The following is a 25,159-nucleotide window of genomic DNA, read 5'->3' on the forward strand; positions in this document are numbered from 1 at the left end:
AAGCAGCCTGGGGTAAGGTTTTGTTGTGTTGTTGTTGTTTTCCCTGCCAGGCTGGCTCCCAGGGTCGGTCAGCCCTACTCCTCGGTTGCAGCCTTCCTTACATCTCCTCCGGGCTCCCCCGCGGGCGCGGGCAGGGAGCGCGCGGAGCCCCGGCGGGGGCGGGGGCGGGACACAGCTAGAAAGGATCTCTGGCCGCTTTCCAGGTCGGCGCACTAATACGGGCGATGAGGCTTCGAGGCTCCAGCCTGACTGACGCCGGTCGGGGCTGCTGGGGCTGCTGCTGCTGCTGCTGTTGCTGTTGCTGCCGCTGCCACCGATGCCTCTGCAGCCGCTGCCCTGCCGCTGTCTGTGTCTCTGCCGCCGCCAGGCAGCCGGTGCTTACGCCTAGGGGCAGGCGGTGAAAAGCGCTTTAGAGAGGGGGCACGCACAGGGCACCCACCAGAAAGGAAGGGGCAGCAAGAAGAGGGTGGGGGTGGGGGAGTGGCATCACCAGGGACAGGTAAGAGACTCCCCGTACAAATATCTAGAAGTTATGTGCAGTGCCTAAGCTTCGAGAGTGTCTGTGCGCGCGTGTGTTGTGTGTGCGTGTGTTGTGTGCGCTCGCGTGTGTTTATAGGTTGGGGGGAAACGCTTAAGTTTTCCTAAAGCTAGGAGATGCTTTGTCGTTTTGCTCTTGAGCCTTTGACGCGTTTGGGTGGGTGTTTGGGGAGTGATGTAGGGTGAGGAGGAAGGATGACGGACACTGCCTCTTTGTGGGATGCCTTCTTTCAGACCGGGAGTTAGAAACTTGGCCTCTACCCTCGGGTCCTCGGACCTGCTGCTGTTACCTTCTGCACTGCGCATTTCCCTAACTCCTCAAATTTGGCAAATGGCAGCCTGGTCCTCACGAGATCTTGGACGTTTAGTGAATGCTTCCTTTGCGAGATCGCTTGCCAGGAATCCGGGGTGGTGGGCGAGGGAGGGTTGGTTAGCCGCAGGCGGGTGGGCGTCCATTGGAGTGGGTTTAAGCCCCTGCTCTGGCCTTGGGCTTGTGCTGGGATGCTCACTTTCTTTCCCGCCACTGTCCGGGCACCTCGCTGATGCCTCGCACTTCGGGCATATTGTGAACCAAACTGGCGCTAAGTAACAGTTTCCTGTGACTGAGTGTAAAGGAAGGGAAAGAGATGATTAGGAGCGGGGGTCGGATCGTTCGTGTGTGTGTTGTGTGTGTGTGTGTGTGTGTGTGTGTGTGTGTGTGTAGTAGTAGTAGTGCGGTGGGGGTGATTAATTGTAACAGGTGGGTCACCCCCACGTACGGTCCGTTTTGTAAGCTGTTTATTGCCCTTACCTTTGAGACACTCAAAGAAGAAAAGTGAGGAATATTCTTAAGTGTGCCGGAGCTAGCCCTTGGATTCGTTTCACTGGCTGGTGTTTGCCTTTCTCCTTGCCTTTGCAGTTCCTTGCCAGGTCTCTGCTTGGGGGTGTGGTGGGGGTGGGGGAGGTGAGGAGGGAGAACAGATACATGAGACAAACTGACGCCAGTATTGTGATCGAAAGGAGGAGCACAAGGGAAAACATTTTTATGGATGGCTAATCGCTGACAAGTCTTCCCGTTATTATTCTCCCCCCCCCACGTAGAAATTCGACATGACAGCTTAGAAATACTACATTGGCTCGAGTTATTTTCTTTGCTCAAAATGGGACCCCTGAGAAACAGCTTACAAATGAAATAGATTAAATTTTGGTGTAAAATTACTTATATAAGTCATCCCTTACCTCATAATTCACAAGTTGATGTAAACAGATAGTGCTGGGTGAATTTCTCTTAATGGATCCAATTTACTGCTACCATTTTAGTGGTTTGCTGAATTTCTTGGATTGTTTTAGGAATGTGATTTACCAAGAATAATGGTAGATAACAGTGGAGGTAATTAATACTGTCACCTGTGGCAGGTTTGTACACCTTTCCATGTTAAGGTGGTAGTCCTGTCTTGCTTAAGCAGATATCATTGTGAGGGGTAAAATCAGATGTTTCCATTTTAAAAATAGATATTCTATATTTAAAAAGGAATTAAAAATAAAACCAAAATAATTTTTGGCCCAAAATAGAAAACTTCCCAATGAATGAATTTTCCTATGCTTGAAGAAGTAGGAAACCATGAACAAGATTCTGAAATATGTTCAAGCTGTGGTTGTCCAAGAAGGCTACAGCAGATAAGAAAATGATGAGATAGTTTATAAATAATGGCCATCTAAAAATATTCATGACAAATACATTTTGGTGTCACCAAAACAATTTTAAAATATAATCAGAGAAATGCAGACCTTTAGGAGGAAAACATCTCATCTTTGATGGCAAGACAATGTCTGCACCCAATGGTCATTTTATTAATCTGCTGTGATAGAGAAGCTCCTTTCTGGCTGGCTAAGTGAATTTGCCAGATGCATGGAGATTAGTGCTGATAACGTTTAGAGAACTCCAATGATTCTTGACATGAATAAACATATATTTTAAAATAATGGTATCATATACTTAACAGAAAATCATTTGTATCTATATATCTATAGACAAACATAAAATAATTCCAGGTTAATTCTAAAAATGCCAAATAATTATCATTTCTTAGTTGTCCTGTGATGTCAGTGGAAGCTAGCTTAGTTTCTTTTCCTTTATTCTATTTTTATTTGACTTTAAGAATTTCAAACTAACGATAGATTAAAGATCCCCAGCTACTGAATTCAATAAAAGTATTTTGGCTAAGATGTTGAGTGAGAACAATGATGTTTGCAAGTAAGATTCCATTAGAGACTGTTTCAAAAACAACAGAATGATAAATTAGTTTGTTTAATTCAGTCTAGCAGGTGGTCAATTCAACCATTTCAGGAAACATTTACTTATGAAGTACCTTCTGAGTGCAGAGCAATTGTTGAGAGAGATATAAGAATCAAATCTGACTGTCTTTGAGTAGAGGATAGAGCACTGAATTTATAATCAGAGGAAGCAGAGTTCAGTTATTAGCTCTGCCAATTACTTGGAAAGTCACTTCCTAACTTTCCATTATTCAATGTTATTGGTTTCTTTGCTGTTACTCACATAAGACACTCACTCCTTCTCTTGAATCGATGAATTTTTCCTAGATGTCCCCCATAGCTGGAATCCTCTCTCCTCTCACCCTTACCTCCTGGCTTCCCTGACTTTCTTCAAGTTTTAGCTAAAATTCCACCATCTGCAAAAAGCCTTTCCCAGTCTTCCTTAATGTTAGTGCTTTCCCTATGAGACTGTCTCCATTCTCCACCCCCCCCTCACTTTCTCTCTCTCAGTCACTCTCATTCTCACTCTTTCTCTATACATAGTTTTTTGGATGTTGTCTCCTCCTTTAGAATGTGAGTTCCTTGAAGGAAGGGACTGTTTTTGCCTTTTTTTGTGTCTCCATTCCTTAGCACAGTGCCTGGAAAAAAAATTGAGTGCTTCATAAATGTTGGTTGACTGACAGACTTATTTAACATCACTAGGTCTTCCATCCTTCAGATGTAAAATGGAAGGCTTGGATTAGATGATCTCAGAGGTCCTTTCTAGTTCTAAACCCTGTGATCCCTGTTTTCATAGAGCATTCAATCTAATAATAGTATAACATATATAAAGAATTAAAATATACACCTTACATAATCAGTTTATAAGTGCTAAGGGGGGCTTATGAGATAAAAGGGGAATAGGGAATCAGGAAAGGCTTTGTGGTAGAAGTGTCATTTGAATTGAGTCTTAAAATGAGTAGGATTTCAATAGGTAGAGATGGAGGGGGATAATAAATAAGTTGGTGAGGGCAAATCAATTAAAACAGTAACAACAAAATAGCATTATTTTCATTTTACTAATCTTTCCAACTCCAACTGATAAAAATTTATATCAGTTGCCAAGCTGAAGGGGTGACATTTACTAAGCAGTAAACTATAGCACCAAGATAGGTTGTTTATATCTGTCAAAATTCCTTAGAAAGCAATTTCACTTGTCTGTTTTCTGTGTCAATAACAATAATATATTCCATTAAAGTTTTCTGATTCCTCATGATGTGGAGGTAAGTAGCTTCTTGAAGATTATGCTAGTGAAGCAGAAGCTCTGCCTCATCCTACCAATCTAAAGACTTCAAGGAAGAGATGATGATGATGTCATCAGTCATCTGAGGACCAGTGTTGGCAATGACTTAGAGGTTCTTCACAAATTTGGCCATAACAACTCTCATTACCTCCCTAACAGGGTTGTTGAAAAGAAAGTACTTTGCTAACATTAAAGTGATATATTGTTAGTAAATTTATCATTAATAATTATTAAGTGTTATTATTAATAACCGGTGTTTATAACATTTGCCTTCCCTTGAAAAAAAAAAAGAGGTAGACAGAGATGTGGTGACTTGCCCAGGTTAAAGCTTTGAAAGAATAAAGGTTAAGAATTTTATGTATTATGCCGTGCTGCTGCCCCTCACAGGGTGTGCATAGGCAATGATCTCTCTTGGTGAAAGGACTAACCAATATGCTGAAATCATGGATTTTTGAAGGATTCAAGTAAATAGCAATAACTTAATAATATAGTCTGATATTAAAAAAGCTTATGCTAAATGAAGAAATGATACTAGTCAGATTATAGAATAGTTGCACTGTGTAAGATGTTAGAGATCACTTTGTCAAAACACCTGCTTTTACGGTTGAATTCATGTGAGAGATGAAATGATTTGTCCAAAGTCACAAAGCTGGTTAGTGGAAGAGCCAGTACTTAGACTCTCAAGTTATCAGACTCCCTATCCAATGCTCTTCACCTTATACTATGCAGCCTCTTCCTTGGAAATAAAATCGTTTCATTTCCAAATTAGCAAAATGTTTACTGAAAAACATTGAACTTCTACTGCATTAGTAAAGTAGATAGAAAACTTGTGGTTGATTGTTTTATACCTAGAGAGACATTCAGAAAAAGGAAGTGTTCTGAATTTTAAAAAAAGTAAATATAGCAAAACTATGAAAATGTGTGTCTGTACAAATAATTGTAATTCTAAACTGTCGGATTTATTTTTTCTTGGTGTTACTAGTGAGTTAAACACATCATAATTAAAGTTAGCCTACAAGAATGGTGAAATTCACAACTTGCTTATTATGACAGTGTGAAAGCTTTTGTGAATGTTTTTTAATGTTAATCCAGTGAAGGTCCATGTCATGGATGCTGGCATAAAGAAAAATATACAAATATTTCCTGGCAATAAACTAATCTTTTAAAATAAATATTCCTGTAAGTTATGCTTCTTTAGAAACTTCTTACCAAGGCAGATTGTTAAGATCTCAAGATATTTTGTTAGTATTAGTATTCATAGACATAAAAATATGGATGTTAATCTTTCCTAGTAGTTTGCCTCCAGACTCTCCCTTCTCCAATCTATTCTACATACCATTGCCAGATTAATCTTTCTAAAGAATTACTTTGTATGTCACTACCCTGCTTAAAAAATTTTTGATGGCTCTGTTTGGCCTACCAAATAAAGTCCAAACTCCTTATTCTAGCCTTCAAAATCCTCCATAATCCATCCCAACCTATTTTCCAGCCTATCTTCCACTTACGCTCTGTGTACCCTGTGTTCCAGCTAAACTGAACTCTTTGGGTCCTACTGAACATACCTTCCATTTCTCTGCCTCTCTTCCTATGCTTACATTTAGCTTAGAATGCCCTTCCCCTATCCTTACCTGTTGGATGATATGATCATATATCCAAACCTTAAATGGACTTTAAGCTCATCTAGTCCAATTCCTTCATTTTAAAGATGAGGAAAGTGAGGGTCAGAGAGGGTAAGGTCATGTTCAAAGTTGTACAGCTTATTACTGCTAATGATAGTGTCAGGATTTGAACTCAGGTTTTATGACTCCAAATTAAGCTTCATGAATTCTACCTATCCTGCAGAACCCAAATCGCATGCCCTTCTTCCATGATATCTTCTCTAACATAATCAGACAGTCTTTCTCCTTCCTCTGAACTCCTCAGGTACTTAGTTATGTATGTACATGTTTTATGTCCCTTACTAGAACATAGGCTCCTTGAAGGTAAGAACTATGTTTTTGAAAAAAAGTCTTTGTGTCACCCTCATAACACCAGGCCACATTTCTACTTTGATGTCTCACCTTGGGATGGAAGTAACCCTGAGCTTTTGAATTCTCTGCTAGCCAAGTGCTAGCTTTGAAAGGCTCTGTCAGGCTGAAAGTGTTTGGGTCGGCTTATGGATTATGTAAGGCGTCTGAAGGTCAGACGTAAGTGTAGAAGCATATCACCAGGAAGCTGGCTAACAGGTCATTAAGTTTTTGGACAGAGTAACTCTTAAGAGAAGGTTGAAATTTGTGTGGGTGGAGATGAAATCCACACGAGTGAAATCACAGATAATTCTAAGTATACAAGTATCTCCTACAGGTTTGGCGCGGGGCCTCGTACCTGATTGTGTTAAATACATATTTGTTAAATGAACTAATCTTTTTTTTTAACTGAACAAATGATCCCTTCCCAAAGCAAAACTCATGAGAATTTCTCTCCCCACAATAATTCAGTCTTAAAGGACCTCAAGAAGATACAGCATCATATTCTGAAACCATGATTTTCAGGTCACAGTTACATGCTTAATTGTCTGAGCAAGAACCCTCCAGTCACTCCAGCACCTAAGTCTTCTACATTTTGATCTCATAAATGTTGTTGTGGAGGATCACAACAAGGTAATGCGCTTATTGCATTAGCAATTTGACATATCAGATTCACTAAATACACAATGGAGGCTATTTAGCAGAAACATACTTTAGTTTGATATGACTAACAGTGAAACTTGAATATGATTCCATGGAAAACTGCTAATATAATATCTTGCGTCCTCTCCTCTCCTCTTAAAAAGATAAATAAAAATTGATACTGTTTTCTGTGTGTCTATTACAAGTATTTGCACAAAAGAGAGATTAGTGTGTTATTACTGAGGCACTTTTATTCTTTGTTAGTTTAGGGCTGTTTCTAAGAGTTTGCAACACAAAATGGAATCTACATTTAATTTCCTTCTCATCCTTTGTTTAACATAGCAGCTAGGAGGTCCAGTAGATAAGAGTGTTGGACCTGTATTCAGAAAGACTTGAGTTCAGATCGAACCTCAGCGGATATTACCTTTATGACCCTGGGCAGGTCACTGTTTATTTTAGTTTCCTCATCTTTAAAGTGATGATAATAATAGCACCCACTTCCCACTTTGCAAACTTTAAAGCACTATATAAATGCTCTTCTTTTTCTCCTCCTCCTTCTTCCTCCTCTTTTCTCCTCTTCCTCTTTTATTAAGCACAGCAAACCACAGCACTAGATACATATGTAGATGAAATGTTGAGATACAACAGAGTTCCTGTCATTATGAAGCTTTTAGCAGTACAATCATAACACATTCACATGGATAGCTGTAAAACACGATGATAAGCTCATTAGAGAGCTGCAAAACTAAATGCTACATAAGATTCAAGGGTCAAGTTCATCCTTGTTGAGAGCAATCAAAGAAGGCTTCATGATACTAGTAGTGGACCCTTGGAGTGGAGCTTTAGGGGATGGAGAGAGAGAATATTAGAGATATAAGGCATAGAACAGGGACACACAGGGGTCAGCAGAGTGGTCTAGTTTAACTAGACCACAGAGTGTTTAGAGGGTAGTCATGAGAAAAGGCTGGAGAGGTAGTGTGGTTTTAGATTATGATTGCCTTGAATGCCAGGCAAGGGAGTTTGAACTTTACTTGCTAGGCACTGGAGATTTTTGAAGAATGGTGTGACATGACCAGATCTCTGGGAAGAAAGGTTATTTTTTTTTTGATCTATGCAAAAGAAAGACTGGTCAGTATTGATAATGTGTCATGGATAAACTAGCATCTGAAACTAGCCTTATGTGTAGTAGGAGCTTAAAAGATGTTTGTTGAATTGGGGGAGAATTTTATAATTAGTATTATGAAAGTAGTGCTTTCACGATGAACTTACTTCCTTTAAGTATCTGTGATGTCATCAGTGTGAATACTTCCTCTACCAAAACAGGTATTAACCTTTTCATACCTTGGGAGATGGTCTTTATTAGGGAATTGCTGTGGTTAAAAAAAATCACCAGGAAGTGTCCACTCTTAAGGATGAGCTTCTCTGTGGTTAGCTGATCTGGTTCTTGAATGAAAAACTAGCTTTCCTCTGCCTTCTTTTCCCAGTTCCTTGTTTCTGGCAACATTGAGATTTTCATAATTGTGAACAGAAGTTGAAGTTGTGTCTTCAGAGTGAGGCACCAAACAGGAACAAAGTGTAAACTCTTTGGGGAGGGGACTTCCTAGGGATCCTCTCCCAGTAGCAACCTTAGAGCTTTCTAGCATTCAGGGAAGGAGGTAATAGACTTTGCAGCGAGATCCCTACTGCCAAGGGATTCTGGGTAGAGTTATGGGCAGGTGAACAAAGTACGAGGATGTGCCTTCCTTAGCTTATGAAGTCTGTCTCAGCCTTCCTCCCCTCATTCAGGCAGGTGAGTGGCAAGAGAGAAGCCATTGCTACCACTTCTGATGCTATCTAGAGCACTAAAAACCATGATTACAGACCACACTTATATTTCATGCAGTCCATATTTAATGAAAAACTGAGGCCTTTGTTTGGATCAGTAGAGCATAAATCTTTCTGAAACAACTTTTGAGGAATCTTTGGGGTTCTGACGTGAAAGCAAAGAAGATGTTGTGAAGAGCATGTATCACATGGCTTTTAGTGACTGAACCAAGGGCAGGCCCCCAAACAGAGGAGAGGGAACCCATAAAGTATCCTTTCCTGACCAAAAATTTTTCTCATGATTTCCAAAATTTTTATTTCACTTTGTTATGCTAAAATATTATTAATTAGATACTTATTTAGGTTAATAAGTATACTTTAAAAAATATACAAAAACATAGGAAGATTAAGGTAATCTATACCTTGAGGTAGATTCATTTCATCACATTTTTTCCTTTTAACACCTGGCTAAGTGCAAGTAGACCTGGAAAACGAGAATTTTGATTAGGAAGGAGGTAAATTTCTGTGCATTATTTTGGAGACATGATAGGTTATGGTGGGGTACAAGGATGCTTAGGGAGAGGCAAGAGTCAGCATGGGCCAAACAAGTCAAAACAACTACCACCATCTTGACCTCTATTTTTCCAGTCATCCTACCTGATAGAGATATCCTAGGACCCTGAATCCAGTAGCCTTGGGAATAGCAGCCCTGTCACCCTCCCCACAGACCACCAACCCTGCTTCAAGGCCTGGCCCTGCAGCCATCCTTGAGAGGAACAGTCATTGTGGAGAAGGGATCCACCTTCCTTGCCATCAGCCACACTTAACTACTGACCAACATCTACTCATGGACAGGTCATCTCAAGAGCACTGGGCGTGGAAGCACTCTTAGACCGCTAGTCTTATTTCCAGCCTAACCTCTGCAGCCATCGTTCTGTGAAATGCCCTAGTAGGGATTTGGCCTGGCAATTACTTCTGCTGGTGCTGCGGCTACAGCTATTGAAGAACCAGAAAAGAAAATTCTTGTCACTGAAGTTCTTGGCACTGTGAAATGGTTCAGTATCAGAGACTGATAGGATTTTTTCAGTGGAAATGGCATTAAACAGTCTGCATTGCCATTACACCCTAAGTACAATGGGACCTTTCCATCTGACCTTCGAAGGAAACCAATAATGTGTAGTCTCCTCCATTAATATGTGATTCCTGTAGAGCAGATACTATCTTACTTTTCCATTTGTATCCCAAGCACTTAGCACAAACCTTGGCATATAGTAAGTGCTTAATAAATGATTTTTAAAATCATTTACCCTAAAATAATGGAAGGCCTGAAAGGAAGGGGGCACAGAAGAGGAGTCAGGAAAGTGCCAAAGACAAATTTCACCTTGAGTTAGTACTAATAGCATTATCATTTACCAGTATCATGGGCTCAAGTAAGATACATGTGAACTGTCCTAGGGAGTTAACCAACACTGATGATGATTTTCACTGCGAAAATATTTTCTGACTTAACAAAAAAACCTAACTCACATGGCTAATGTTCCAAACCAATGAAGACAGTAATGATTACCAGAAGTTTTTTTTTTTTGGCTAGGCAATGGAGTTAAGTAGTTAAGTGACTTGCCCAGGGTCACACAGCTAGTGAGTGTTATGTGTCTAAGGCTAGATTTGAACTCAGGTCCTCCTGACTCCAGGGCCAGTGCTGTATCTACTGTACCACCTAGCTGCCTCGATTACCCGAAGTTTAAGAGCTGATAATGAACCTGAATTGTTGGGGAAAAGTTGTATAGTCTTAATTGCTTTGACATGCTGAGTAGTTTTGTGCTTCTCCTTTAATTCCATTTCTATTTTCATATGTATTAAATGTAAATGCAGTACTAGTAGAATTCCATCTTCAAGAGATAAGCATCATCAAACTACAGTAAAAGATTAATAAATGTTTTCATTCATCAAATGTGCATAGTAGTGTCCAAATGACTTTGTATACAGAAAAGATAGGTGTATTTTTTATGCTGTTTATTTTTGTTGTTGTTTAGTCATTTTTCAGCTGTTTATGACTGACTCTTCATGACTCCTCTTTTTGGGGTTTTCTTGGCAAAGATACTGGAGTGGTTTGCCATTTCCTTCTCCAGCTCATTTTACAGATGGGGAAACCAAGGCCAACAAGGTTAAGTGACTTGCCTAGGGTCACACAGATAGTAAGTGTCTGAGGACAGATTTGAACTTGGGTCTTCCAGACTCTAGGCCTGGTACTCTATCCACTACCCACCAAGCTGCTTGCTGTTTATACAATATAGGAAACAATAACAAATTGGTAGGTTTGTATGATGCTTAGGAAGATGGAGACTTTACAATGAAGAGGTCTAGGTCATTCTAGTCCACAAGAATTATTAGGTGCTTCAGATCTCTGGCTTCTGATTTGGACTATTGTAGTAATCTCCTAATTTACTCTGTGCATACACCCTCTCTCCCTCTAATCTAGCCTCTGCACAGCTGTTAAATTGACTGCTGACCACATGGATCTGACCACATTTTGCTCCTACTTGAGAAGTTTCACTGGCTTCCTGTTGTTTCTAGGATTAAGTACAAATTCAGTTTGACCTTTAAAGACCCTCATAATCGAGCTTTATCCTGTATTTCCAGACACATTCTTTATTTTTCCTCTTCATGCATTCCATATTATAGCCATTTCATTAAAATCCATCTTCTATCACTGTACCTTTATATAGGATGTCCTCCATGCTTCTTCCAGTGTGTTTCCTCCTCTCTTCCACCTTTTGGAACCCCTAGTTCTCAGTTCACTTCAAAGGCTATCTCTTTCAGGAGGTCTTTCTTGATTTTCCCAGTTGTTTGTATCCCTTCCCCATCAGACTATTTATTTTGCAAGAATCTTATATTGACTTATCTATATATGTGTGTGTATTGCCTCAGTGGAATGTTACCTTCTCAATGGCAGAGACTGTCTTACTTCTAATTTTATATCACCAGCACCTAGTTCAGGGCTTACATATTAAGTGCTTAAAAATGCTCACTGACTGATTGATTCACTTAACTATTCATTGAATACTTGCTATATGCAAAGCACTGTTCCAGGCATTGTGGGGATTATAAAGAGATGCTAGACTGTTGTTTGTCTATAGGAGATTAAAGTCTTTTTGGAGGTAAACAAACATGGGACATTTTGAATGGATCATAGAATCATAGATCTAGAAATAAAAGGACTTTAGAAGCCACTATGCTCAGTTTCTTCATTTCATAGATGAAGAAACTCAGCTGCAGATAGATTACACATCTTGACCACGATCACAGAGATAATAAATAGCAGAGTTACAATTTGAAGTCTTATGACTCATTTCTCATTTATGTAAAAGTATATTGAGGACCTCCTAGAAGGGAGAAGGAAGGCTTATGCAAATCATATTTCATGGTAGATCACATTTTTAACATCACACAATTGTGTGAAATATGAAAAGAATATTATAATCTATTTGCTCATTGCTTCTTGACCATAATTGATTTGGTAGAGGAAAATACAATATTAAAAGTTTTTTCCACACAAAAGTATGCAGAGATCATCTTGTGCTAAAGAGTTTGGCCTAAGCACCCACATAGGAAAACTCAAGAGGACAAGGAAGAATACCTATTATTTAGATCTAATAGGTAGTTGATAACTTTATAGAGTTCATCATCAGTATGTATGCTTAATAAACATACAAATGGACAATGAGTGGGCCCAGAGCTGTATGAAAAGTGGTGAGTGGACCGAATTGCTTTTGAGAAATTGTGAAATTCTTTTAATGACTTCAGTTTCTCCTTGAAACAAAGACGCCATTTTGAAAATATCAGTATTCTCTTGGTGGCGCATATGGCTTCAAGTCATGCAACACTAGTCTCTGAAGAACTGAAGTAAAGGGTCACCCAAAAGGTAATGGAGAGCTGCATAATAGGTGTGAGCATATCATCAATAATGAATTATGAAGGCGAAGCAGCAAAAAGGATGTCATCAAAGAGATATGCAATTTATTTATTTATTTTATTTTTGGCAATTGGGGTTAAGTGACTTGCCCAGGGTCACACAACTAGTAAGTGTCAAGTGTTTGGTCTGAGGTCAGATTTGAACTCAGGTCTTCCTGACTTCAGGGCTGGTGCTCTATCCACTGTACCACCTAGCTGCCCCCGAAATATGCAATTTAAAGGAAGATGGTTTGGTCACATGGAATTATTGAGGGACAACCCAAATGCTACAATCATAGCCCTGGGATATAAGTAGAATTTAGGAAAGGGCTGCAGCACAAGGGACCCCTGTAATAAAATTGTGCTAAGACATGGACATGACTCACACAGGATGGGCATACATGAATTAAATGCTGTTTCAATCACTGGATTGAATGTTTATATTGATAGGATCACAGATCCATTTGGGTAAAGATCTGACCTATTTAGGCTTTCAATAAACTTACTGAGGAAATTAACCTTTGACACTATTTCCATTTCCCTAAATTCTAGTTCACCACTCTAACTTTTTAGCTTGGCTTTGTTTCACTAAGTAATGTCTTGAATGAAGTACTAGAGAAACACTGAAGGAAAAAAAAATCTGTTCCCCAAAGGAATGACACTGAAACATATTTCAGTGTCTTAATTTTCTTCATCCATTAGACACCCTATTATCTGTGGCAATTTAAGAAATGTTGGCTAATCATTTCAGTTGGAAAATCAAGCCAAACCTATGGCCCAAAGAGAATGCTGAATCCAGGGACGTAAGTACATTGAGATTGAGGCTTCCCAAATGGCTTATTAGGTATAAATTCCATGCTCACCAGCTTCCCTGAGAGGTTGGTATTCTAGTGCAAGGCTGCTTAGTATAGTCCATTAGTTTTCATTCAGATTAGGAAGACATGCTACTTACAGATACCTTTGTTACTAACTTTGTTACTAATTGTTACTAATATTGGCTCTTAAAATAAATCAGGCTAGCTTCTCTTAGCTTTTAGACCCTGAAATTGTATGTATGTAAAATAACACAATTACAATTATTTTTTATATAATATTATATTTTATATATTTATATATCACAATCATATTATTTATTATATATAAACTATATGACATCTATTATAATTATATTAATTATATATTATATATGAAATTTCAGGATATAAAAGCTCAGAGAAACTAGTCTGATATGTAGGTATACATATATATGTGTGTATATTAATTTTAAATATATGTTTTACATATATTTTCATATATGTATATATTTTAAAAGTATGTATTTTTAAAAACTTAAGAGATATTTATAGATATATGTGTCTATGTACATATGTGTGTGTATATCTATCTATAGATATAGATATAGATATACATGCACTTGTATGTGTCCCTTAAAAGTTTTTAAAAATACTTATTTGGGCTTTCATAGACTCAGACAAAAAAATTCATTTGCTTTTGGGAATCTCCCAAGAGGATTCAGAAAAATTCTGATTTTAAGTTCCTTCAATGAAGAACCTCTTTTTTATTCAGCAAATTGCTCCAAGGTAAAACTCGAATTTTTAAACTGATAGCACTCTTGTGCAGTAGGCTCAATTATATCTCTTTAGTGGGGCTGGGGAATCCAATCTTCTATACTGCTATGAGAAAGAGAATCAAATCTTCTGTGATACAACCAAAGTAATTTTTCCTTAAGTTCAGATCAGAATGTATTACTCTGCTACACAATAAATGCTAGTGGCAGCTCATTACCTCTGAGATTAAATATAAACTCCTCTATTTTGCTTCTAAAGCCCATCACAGCCTTGTCCCAACCTGTTTCCAGTCTCTTTCTACATTACTTCCCTTCCTGTATTCTGCAGTTCAGCCAAAATGACCTTCTCTCTGTTCCTTAAACATGACACTCCATCCTTTGTCTTCATATCTCCCTCCTTTCCCTCCCTTTTCTCCTTCTGTCCACATAGGGAATCATACCCTTATCTGCAGGTGCTCTGCCCAGAGGAACATAAATTGTGATCACTGAAACCTCACAAGATATATTGGGGTTTATGGGCTACATTTCTTTCTTAAGGACCATGCCTTAAACCCAAATTACTCTGGCTGTCATTGATTGGCCAAGAATAGGTCCCAGCCCAAGCCTCACTGGTCATTGTTTGGGCTGTGATGGCTCAGAGTGAGTGAAAATAGTAATGGTTTCTGTATTGACCAGAAACCCTGAGGGTCTTCCCCTATCAAATCTATTATCTTTCTTTCTTTCTTTCCTTTTCTTTCTTTCTTTCTTTCTTTCTTTCTTTCTTTCTTTCTTTCTTTCTTTCTTCTTTCTTTCTTTTTCTTTCTCTTTCTTTCTTTCTTTCTTTCTTTTTTTCTTTCTTTTCTTTCTTTCCTTTCTTTCTCTCTCTTCCTTCCTTCCTTCCTTCCTTCCTTCCTTCCTTCCTTCCTTCCTTCCTTCCTTCCTTCCTTCCTTCCTTCCTTCCTTCCTTCCTTCCTTCTTCGTAGGTAAAAGAGGCCATTCTTTGCCTCATTTCTTACCTAGCCTTAATCACTGAATGGGTATTGCCTCAGTCAGACTGAGACCTGGGAAAGACCCTAGCTTAAAAAAGCCAGTGTCTCCCACTGCATTCAGGGCCATCTCCAGTCGTCCTGATCTGTATCTTGCCACTGGACTCAGATGGTTCCAGAGGAGAGAGTGGGGCTGGTGACTTTGCACAGCCCTCCCTTACTTAAATCCAATTCACTTGCAAGTCATGGCATCACCTTCCTGATGTCATACCCTTCTTTGAAAGACAAACAACAACAACTATCATATCTCCATACCAGCAGTCTTCCTCATGCTTGGAATGAGCTCGCTCCTCAACTAATCCCTATAGAAACCCTTCAAGATGCAGCTTAAGCATCACTTTCCTTCTACGTGAAGCTTTTCCTGTTATATGTCTTATGTATCTATACATACATACACACACATAAAGCTTTAATAGCTTAAAACTGCATCAACTTTTGGAACACTTGGTTGTGTGTGTATGTGTATCTGTACACATATACATATATTCACATACACTCAAGTGTGTGTGTGTTTGTAGAAACCACTGTTCCTTAATTTCTGTATCTGTAGAGTGGAGAACCTATTCAAATCCATCCCAGAAGGACCATCAGTCTAGGGCTAGATGGGACCTCAGAGGCAGTTTAGTCCAACTTCATCGTTTTACAGATGATGTTACAGAAAATAAGAACTCAGAGAGGTTAAATGACTTGGTATTTACAAAAGATTTCATTTGTAAAATTCACTGAAGATTAGTAGAGAAGAATATTATAAAAAAACTTCAGGATGGAGTTTTTAAAGGAAAAGTATTGAAGACTATGTTTTGCACAAATCCACATTAAAAAATTCATCACCTAGGCTCATAATATTTGGACAAGCAAACTGCATAGAGTCAAATGTTCTAAAATGCCATATTATCAAAAACTTCCAATCTTAGGTCATTTACTCTGAACAAATCAGTGCTAGATTAAAGGGTATCTGTCTAGTTTAAGTGACAGCAGTGTATCCTGTGATATAGTCTACAGTGATACAACATTTCTCAGAATAAAATTAAAAGGGTCATTTGATCTTTGTAGATCCAGAAATGTGGAGCATTACAGAAAAATTTACTACCATTCTTCAGATGCCTTGTGTTTTCCCTCATCTCCTTTTTCCACTAGTCTGGAAAAGCTTAGGAGTGGATTTAAAAAGTTGTTATGGGTGTTAGATTAGGAATCAGGATTTCAGAGACCTTTCCTAGTTCTTTAACATTTGTTAGGATCCTAATCTGATTAACATATACTTGAATGCATGTTTTAAAACCAAAACTGTGATTAGCCTTGTAAGGATTTAAAAAAAAAAGTATGAGATGTAGTTCTTTCCCTAAGGTGCTTACACTCTAGGGTAGGGGAAAAAATCCTGATACATTTGAAATAGGTAGAGAGCAATTAAGTGCCCTGTCATGTGGTATTCATACTACATGTGATAGGACTTTAGAAAAGCAGATCAACATGATCAGGAATAATACTAATGTAATTCTAAGTTAGTTAGACTACAGGATAACTAACCATATGAATACTCTTATCCAATAATTATTAAGACTTACATATATCATGTTATGTTGTCCTTTTAGGCATATTCTATTAAACAGTCCTAATCCATTAGCATATATCCCTCCTACCAGGAGTCTCTTAATCTACCATCTTCTGAGAAACCAGCAGGCTGCCCTTAGAAAATCCATTCCTCTCAAAGGATGGACTTTGAAGGATGAAAAAAGATTTTGCAAAATGAAGGGAAGTAGGGATCCAGTTGGGGCAAAAGTGTGAACAAAGAGACATAGTTAGGAATGAACATAATGTGTAACAATGAGAATAAAACATTTATTAAGAGCCTACTGTGTGCCAGGAACAGTGCTAGTGATTGAGCATACAAAGACAAAACAAAAACCTGCTCCTGCCTCCAAGGAGCTTATGTATTATTGGATAAAACAATATAGAGAAAAATTAAATAAAATTAAATATTGTATTTAATATATATATATATGAAAAGTAGATACATACATACATATGTGTGTGTGTGTGTGTGTGTATATATATATATATATATATATATATATATATATACACACATATGATACAAAGTAATTTCTAACAAATGGAGAGCATCAGGAGAGACTTCCTATAGGAGGTGACAACTCTGTTGAGCCTTGAAGGAAACCAGGGATTTCATGATGTAGAGGTGAGAAGGTAGTGAATTCTAGACATAAGGAATGGCTTGCGAAAAGACACTGTTGGGAGAGGGCAAGTCACTTAGCCCTCAAATTCCTCATCTGTAAAATGGAGACAAGCTGAAGAAGGAAATAGCAAACTATTCAAATGGAGACAAATAGGTGGTCATTGCAATAGTCTAGATGAAAGATGATGAGAGCCTGAACCAGGGTAATTGTCTGTGTAAGTAAAGGGGAAAGAATTGATGGATTTAAGGGGAAGAGGAAATATTGAGGAAAGTTACTTGGAGGAGGGTTATATGTTGGGGTTTAGTGGGAAAGAAGGCTGAATAGATAGAATCAGCCTGTTTGAATAGATATAGAGGGCCTTAAAAGCCATTCAGAGTTTGGCTTTGAACTTGAGGTGGTCCAGTAGATAGAGCACCAGGCCTAGAATCAGGAAGATCTGGGTTCAAACCTAGCCTCAGACACTTGCTTAGCTGTGACCCTGGAAAAGTCACTTAGCCCCTACTTGCCTCAGTTTCTCATCTGTAAAATGTGGAAGCATTGGAGAAGAAAATAGCAAATTGCTCCAGTATCTTTGCCAAGAAACCTGATGGTGTTTGTTGCATAGTCAGGCATAACTAGAAAACAACTGAACAATAAAAATAGATTTTAAAGCTGGGGAGTGATATGGTAAAAGTGATATTTTAGAAAGATTCATTTGACATAAATATGCAGAATGAATTAGAGGGGAGAAGGAAGCAGGGTGAGGGATGCAAGCTAAGAGAAATGTTTAAAGTGGTCTAGGAGTGAGCTGATAAAAACGTGAACGAGGATTTTGACAGTAGAAATGGAAAAGGTGAAACTGAGAGACATTTTGATAAAACTTGGTGACAGATTGGATATTAGAAGTGGGGCATCAAAGATTACAGTAAAGGGTCCAGCATAGGAGGTTGGAATAATAGTGATGATGCTAGGAAGATTGGAAGGAGATGGATTTGGGAGGAAGAGGATCTGTTCAGTTTTGGACATGACCACTTCGATGGAACTTCAAGATATCTAAATGGAGATATCCTGTGACATTTAAAGTGTTTCTATACTAGACAATGAAAGACAATTAAAATGATCCACCTTGTAGGTTTTATTCATCAGTGATTGTAAGATATTTTAAATTCCCTTTGGAAAATTCATTATATAAGAGCAAAGTATCTCCAACTCTTCCACAAAGAGGCAGCTAGGTGGTGCAGTGGATAGAGTGCTGGCCCTGGAGGCAGAAAGAGTGAAGTTTAAATCTAGCCCTAGATATGTTAGCTGTGTGACCTTGGGCAAGTCACTTAACCTCTGTTTGTCTCAGTTTCCTCAATTATGAAATGGGATAATAATAGCACCTACTTCCTAGGGTTGATGTAAGGATCAAGTGGGAGAGTATTTGTAAAAGCATTTGCACACTGCTTGGCACATAACAGGCTACATATAAAATGCTAGCTGTTATTATGTAGTTTACTTTATTATGAGCTCCTCATAGGGTATAATGGAGGCAGATAGAACTAGGTAGTGAGTTGGTTGTTAAATTTTCAGTGTGAATATTTATATCTCAGAAACTGGCAAAGGCTACAATTCAGGGCTCGTTTTGTTGATTGTCTAGATTTAAGTTAGTAATGGAGAAAATGTTAATGCAGAATAACCTTAAAAATATGTCCTGGTATAACCTCCCCTGACCCCCCAGCCAGCTGTTAAACATTTCCCAGCATACCCCTGGCTCATGTTGAATTTCTATAAATAATATCTGTGTTAAACAGATTAACATTCTAAAATGTTATGGCCCATGGCTAAAAAATATATATATATTTTGCATGTTAGCACATGTATAATTAATATGATATTGCTTGCCTTCTCAATGGGTAGGGGAGGGAATTTGGAACTCAGAATTTAAAAAATTAAAAATAAATAATTAGTTTTTAAAAACGCTATGGCCTAATTGTATTTCCTCTGTGTCCTTACTGTTACTTCCCTTTCTCACTTGCCTTTGATATTTCTTCACTCTCAGCCACTGACTCTTTAGATGTGGTAGTCTCCAGACCCTCGATGCCATATGGGTGGCAAATGTGTGATGGGAAGCTTTCCTCTCTCTGCCTGGGGAATTAGAGTCTTGAAACCGCAATTAAACTTGGAATGAGTGCATAGGGGCAATTTTGCATTTTCCCCAAGGCCTTAGTCTAATGATTAACACCTGGTTTATCCCAGAGCTAGGCAATTTCAGCAAAAGTTTACATACTCTGTTTGTTATTTTAAATCATTATCAGGTCTGGAGAATCACCAGATGCATAGCTAACTCCTGAGTTTTTGTTAGGGTGTAGCTCTGAGACACTGGAAATTGTCATTTGTTTCATACTCATACTATGCTCATTTTGAAAAAGCTGGAAAAGAAATCTGTTACTAGCCTTTGGTTAGTATGTTTCCTTATTAACCAGGAGCAGGTACAACGTTGTAATGGAGTATCTAAAAAGAGGGGGCCATATGGCTTCATTTGCTGAGTGGCAAAATATTGTGTAATTCCAATAGCAATTCACAATTCTGCAAAGATAATGTAATTATTAAGTTGCAAGGTATAGAATTCATATCTGAGGATCATAAATCTATCTAGAGCTGCAAGGAACCTTTTTTAGTAATTTAATTCACAGCCTCCTTTCTCTCCTGGAAATTAAGGTCCAGAGAAGTTTGTGACTTGCTCAAGGTCATACAGGTAGTAAGTAGAAGGAAGAGCTGAGATTTGAACTCAGGTCCAAGTTGACTTTTTTCTAGTTTTTTTTTTGTTGCCTTTTATATTTGCAGTAGAATATTTAATATCATTAAACATCCTACTCCAGGGGTCTCATAATAATGTGGAGATGATCTGGGTTCTTAAAAGTTACATGAAAGGACCAGTCCAAATTATGTTCCAGTCAATTTGGGAAGGCTTTCAGTGGAGGTCTAGTAGCAGACTTTATATCTGTCACTTGAGAACTAACTAGATTAGGGAAGATGGATCTCTAAGTGATAATTTTTTTTTGGAGGGAAGGACTTGAGCTGCTCATCAACACCATCTACAAAGACAAGGAGGGGCTGAAATCTTTGCTGGCCAGGGAAGCACCCATACTGCTGAAATCATGTGTCCTTGAGACATTTAAGGATCTCATGCATCTTTGAGAACAGACGGGCTATTTAAATTTTAAAGATCATTTTTGTTTTTAAAATCCTACATTGAAAAAGAAAGCAATGAACGCTAAAGGTAATTGCTTCATATATCTATCTTAAATTACATGCCATGTTCTTCAGAGTTCTGCTTTTTTCTTTTTTGGCTATCACTGGCCTCTTTCCAGTGAGCAACAATAGTGGTCTGACTCTTGCTGATGTCACTGTTGAGTTATTTAATTTGACTGAAAGAGATAAATGTGTTTATTTAAAACTCTGTTCAGAATTTTTTTTAAAGGTCAGCGTGGCACTTTTACATTGCAGAGTATGTTTCCTGATAGGATCATAAAATTACATTAGTCTAGCCCAAGAGTAATTATTTATACACACTAAAAACTGTGGAGACCCTTGAAATTAGAAGGCACAGGCTATTTTTCCTCTCCCTTTAGAGTAAGAACAGAACATTTCACTGTTTTGCATGCTTTTTTATCTTATCTAATCATTCCCATATATTTGATATTTTCTTTTTCTTGAGACAAAAAGTACAGTGTTCAAAATAATAGTTTCAAAGTGATTTTTGAGAGTAGAGGCAGCCCCTGATTTATAAACACTTGACTTGTGAATAGCGTATGCAATGTCAATACCCTGATCTGAGATGCTATTCAGCTCCCCACCATGGCTGCCAAATTATTGCCAGAAAGCATGCTATTGGAGTCCTCTGACCCAAATTCTCTTTTAGGAACTGCTGTGCGTTCTAGAGCCTATGTCTAGCACAGGAGTGGGGAACCTGTGGCTTTGAGGCCACATGTGGCCCTCTAGGTCCTCAAGTGTGGCCCTTTGACTCAATCCAAACTTTACACGAACAAATCCCCTTAATAAAAGGATTTGTTCTGTAAAAATTGGACTCAGTGGAAAGGTCACACCCAAGGACCTAGAAGGCCACATGTAGCCTCAAGGCAGCAGGTTCCTCACCCCTGGAGCACATTCCCCACAACCTAGACTGAGCTCAGAGAGTCTCTCAGAGCCTTAAAAACTGTCTGAAATCCATTGAATTTGGAGATGAAAAGTATGTTAGAGATTATCTAGTCCAGGCCTTCTTAAACTTTTTCTACTCAGGACTCCTTTTCACCATTGGTGTTATATGGCCTGAGGGCATGCACAGGGCAAAGTGCACATACTTTGTTAAATTAGAACCAAGGCTGGAGTGAAGTTGCTTGATGCAACATGGGCAAGCGCTGCCAGAAACACCTCAGATTCATCACATGTTTGATTTTGAATTAATTTTTGGTCGTTGCACGTTCAGAAACCTTTTGATGTTGCTGATTTTTCACAGCCCCATGGGTTGTGACCCACAGTTTAAGAAGCACTTCTAGTCCAATCCCTTTATATTACAGAAAAGAAAACTGAAGCCATGGAGAGGTTAAATGAGTTGCTCTAAGTCACACAACTATTTAGTAGAAGGGCTCATATTTAAACTCTTGTCCGTTTCAGTTCCATTATGGGTTAAATCAACTTTAGTGGGCTTGTCTAGGAACCTTGCCACCATTTACAATATTGTTTTTATGGGAACATGTGTGTTCCAAGTTCCTTACAATAGACTTTTGGAATACAATCTGTATATGAGTTGAGGACTGTTTGTATTGGGCACATAAAACTGAAATCTTATAAGCCTGGGTTCCCTCTCTCCCCAATTAACAAATGTTCTCAATGATGAAAAAAAGAATCCGAATAAAGAATTTCTTAAGTTGTGAATCTGCCTACTGGCTATCTATTCAATTATACATCATCCTTATTTTTCTATACCATTTATTCTCTCAATGCTGCCCATTCTGAACACAACTTTGCAATAAGTGTTCATACAAATATAGCTCAGAATGACTACATTGTGAGGTAATATTTTGACTACTGGCCTTGGATTCTGTGGAGAAAAGAGATTCTAATATTCATGGCCAAAAGGGAAATCTTCAGTCTTTCCAGAAATGACTTTGGGGCATCTGAAGAAGTCTACTTAATATATACTAAAACAACACTAGACGAGTATGGTTTTAAAATTGTGATTGTCATTCAGTTGATGTGGGGTCTCCGAATGGTCTGCTGGCTAGTCTCTTATAATACTAATATTTATAATATAATAACTGTACTTTTTCTGATTTAATTTTCTGACTTAATACTTTATTTGTCCTCATTCTCATAAAGCTTTGGGCAACGATGATATCTTAGCATAAAAAGCTCAATTGAGTCATGATTATTGTTGACCAACCAAAATCAGTACTGATCAATACTGCTAATTATTTATTCCAGTATGACCTGTGGATGATATCACCACAGAAAAAACTCAAGTTCTATCTTGAAGCCTTCTGAGTAATCATTATTCTTTTTTTAAAATTAATTTATTTCTAGTTTTCAACATTCATTTCCATAAGCTTTTGAGTTTTAAATTTTTCTCCCCCTCCCTCCCTGCATACCTTGCCAAGACAGCATGCAATCTGATATAGGCTCTACATATACATTCCTATTAAACATATTTTCACATTAGTCATGTTGTAAAGAAGAATTAGAACCAATAGGAGGAACCACAAGAAAGAAGAAACAAAACAAAACAGAAGAAAAAAAGAGCAAATAGTATGCTTCAATCTGCATTCAAACTCCATAGTTCTTTCTTTGGATGTGGATAGCATTTTCCTTCATGAGACTTTTGGAGATGTCTTAGATCCTTGCATTGCTGAGAAGGGCTAAGTCTATCAAAGTTAGTCATATCACAGTGTGGCTATTTCTGTGTACAACAATGTTCTCCTGGTTCTGCTCACCTCACTAAGCATTAGTCCATACAAGTCTTTCCAGGTTTTTCTAAAGTCCATTTGCTCATCATTTCTTATAGTACAATAGTATTCCATTACATTCATATACCACAACTTGTTTAGCCATTCCCCAATTGATGGGTGTCCCCTCAATTTCCAATTCTTTGATACCACAGAAAGAGCTGCTATAAATATTTTTGTACATGTGGGTTCTTTTCCCCTTTTTATGATCTTTTGGGGATACAGCCCTAGAAGTGCTATTGCTGGGTCAAAGGGTATGCACATTTCTATAGCCCTTTGGGCATAGTTCCAAATTGCTCTTTTAAATGGTTGGATCAGTTCACAGCTCCACCAATGATGCATGAGTGTTCCAGTTTTCCCACATCTTCTCCAACATTTATCATTTTCCTGTTTTGTCATGTTAGCCAATTTGATAGGTGTGCTGTGTTACCTCAGAGCTGTTTTGATTTGCATTTCTCTAATCAATAGTGATTTAGAGCATTTTTTTGTATAACTATAGATAGCATTAATTTCTTCATCTGAAAACTGCCTGTTCATATCCTTTGACCATTTATCAATTGGGGAATGATTTGTATTCGTAAAAATTTGACTTAGTTCTCTATATATTTTAGAAATGAGGCCCTTATCAGAGATACTGGTTGTAAAAATTCTTTCCTAGTTTTCTGCTTCCCTCCTAATCTTGGTTGCATTGGCTTTGTGCAAAAAACCTTTCAATTTAATAAAATCAAAATTATCCATTTTATATTTCATAATGTTTTCTGTCTCTTGTTTGGCCACAAATTCTGTTCTCCATAAATCTGACAAGTAAACTATTCCTTGCTCTCCCAGTTTGCTTATAGTATCAGTCTTTATATCTAAATCATGTACCCATTTTGACTTTATTTTGGTGAGTGATCATTATTCTTTATGTCTCATTTTCATCTCCACCCAGAGATTCATATGGGAACATGATCTGGCTTAGGCTTCCTCCTAGGAGCATTCAGTTTATCTTCTGTAAGCATTTGAACTTAAAGCAGTTTTATGACTGGGCATGTAAGGAGTAGAAAAGGGAATGATTATGGGTAATCTCCCTCATGCTGAGGTCTTTATAACTTTCCCCCTTGGAGTTTAGGTTATTGTCTCCACAAGACTTACAACATCAGTAAGTGAAATCATAAAAACCTGAGTAGACTATCACAGGTCCCTGGACTGTTTGATATAGGTTGCTTTTTTGTTTGCTTTTTCTTTTTGTTTGGAGTGGGGTGTCAATTGGGGTTAAGTGAGTTGCCTAGGGTCACACAGCTAATGTCTGAGGCTGGATTTGAACTTTGGTCTTCTGACTCCAGGGCCAGTGCTCTATCCTCCCCCACCCCTACCCCTAATCACTGAGCCCTTGCCACATATTATTCTGTATTGCTGCTTCCACCATCTGTGGGTTTGGAAGAAAAGATAACGAATCCTATTTTGTACGTGTTAACTTTGAGATTCCTGTGGAACATCTAGTTTTAAATGTCTCATAGAAAGTTAGTGATACAGAACTAGAGTTTAGGGGAGAGCTGAGAAATTTCATTTCCTACCAGCTGCTCTGCTTGGTTTCAACTCCACATGCCTCCAGGATAGGCTCATCACAAGGAAGCACAGTATTGTGGAAATTGCTTCCGCTTTGCTTCATCAGTAACTTTAGTTGCCTCTGTCCCTCTGACTGGAGGGTTAATGGGCAAGAGTACAAAATTCCTCCCAAAGCTTCTCTTTAAAGAGGGCCTAAAACTCATTCAGTTTTGCTATCATCATTGCCCCATGGCAGATACCCTCTACCCCACCCTCTGCTCTTTAGCTTCCTTTTGTGTGTTGTATTTATTCATTAGACAGTAAGGTCTTTGAGGACAAGGATTGTCCTTTTTGTATCTCTAGCACTTAGCACAGTACCTGGCACATAGTAGGTGCTTAATAAATTTTGTA

The 25,159-nt window shown here is 38.3% G+C and overlaps 1 protein-coding gene across 2 annotated transcripts in view; it reads left to right on the plus strand.

The window, feature by feature from the left end:
• The first annotated feature begins 225 nt into the window (after nt 1-225).
• Nucleotides 226-25,159, plus strand: part of SMAD9 (SMAD family member 9) — a 105,499-nt gene continuing 80,565 nt past the window's right edge. The window contains exon 1 of one of the 2 annotated variants that reach the window (XM_078156980.1): nt 226-499. The gene's annotated coding sequence lies outside the window, so the exon portion shown is untranslated. The remainder of the gene's footprint in view (nt 500-25,159) is intronic. The other variant, XM_020967859.2, reaches the window with a different exon arrangement.

Source organism: Phascolarctos cinereus, unplaced genomic scaffold (genome assembly GCF_003287225.1).
Source record: "Phascolarctos cinereus isolate Bilbo 61053 unplaced genomic scaffold, phaCin_HiC Scaffold_726;HRSCAF=1367, whole genome shotgun sequence".
NCBI lineage: Eukaryota > Metazoa > Chordata > Mammalia > Diprotodontia > Phascolarctidae > Phascolarctos > Phascolarctos cinereus.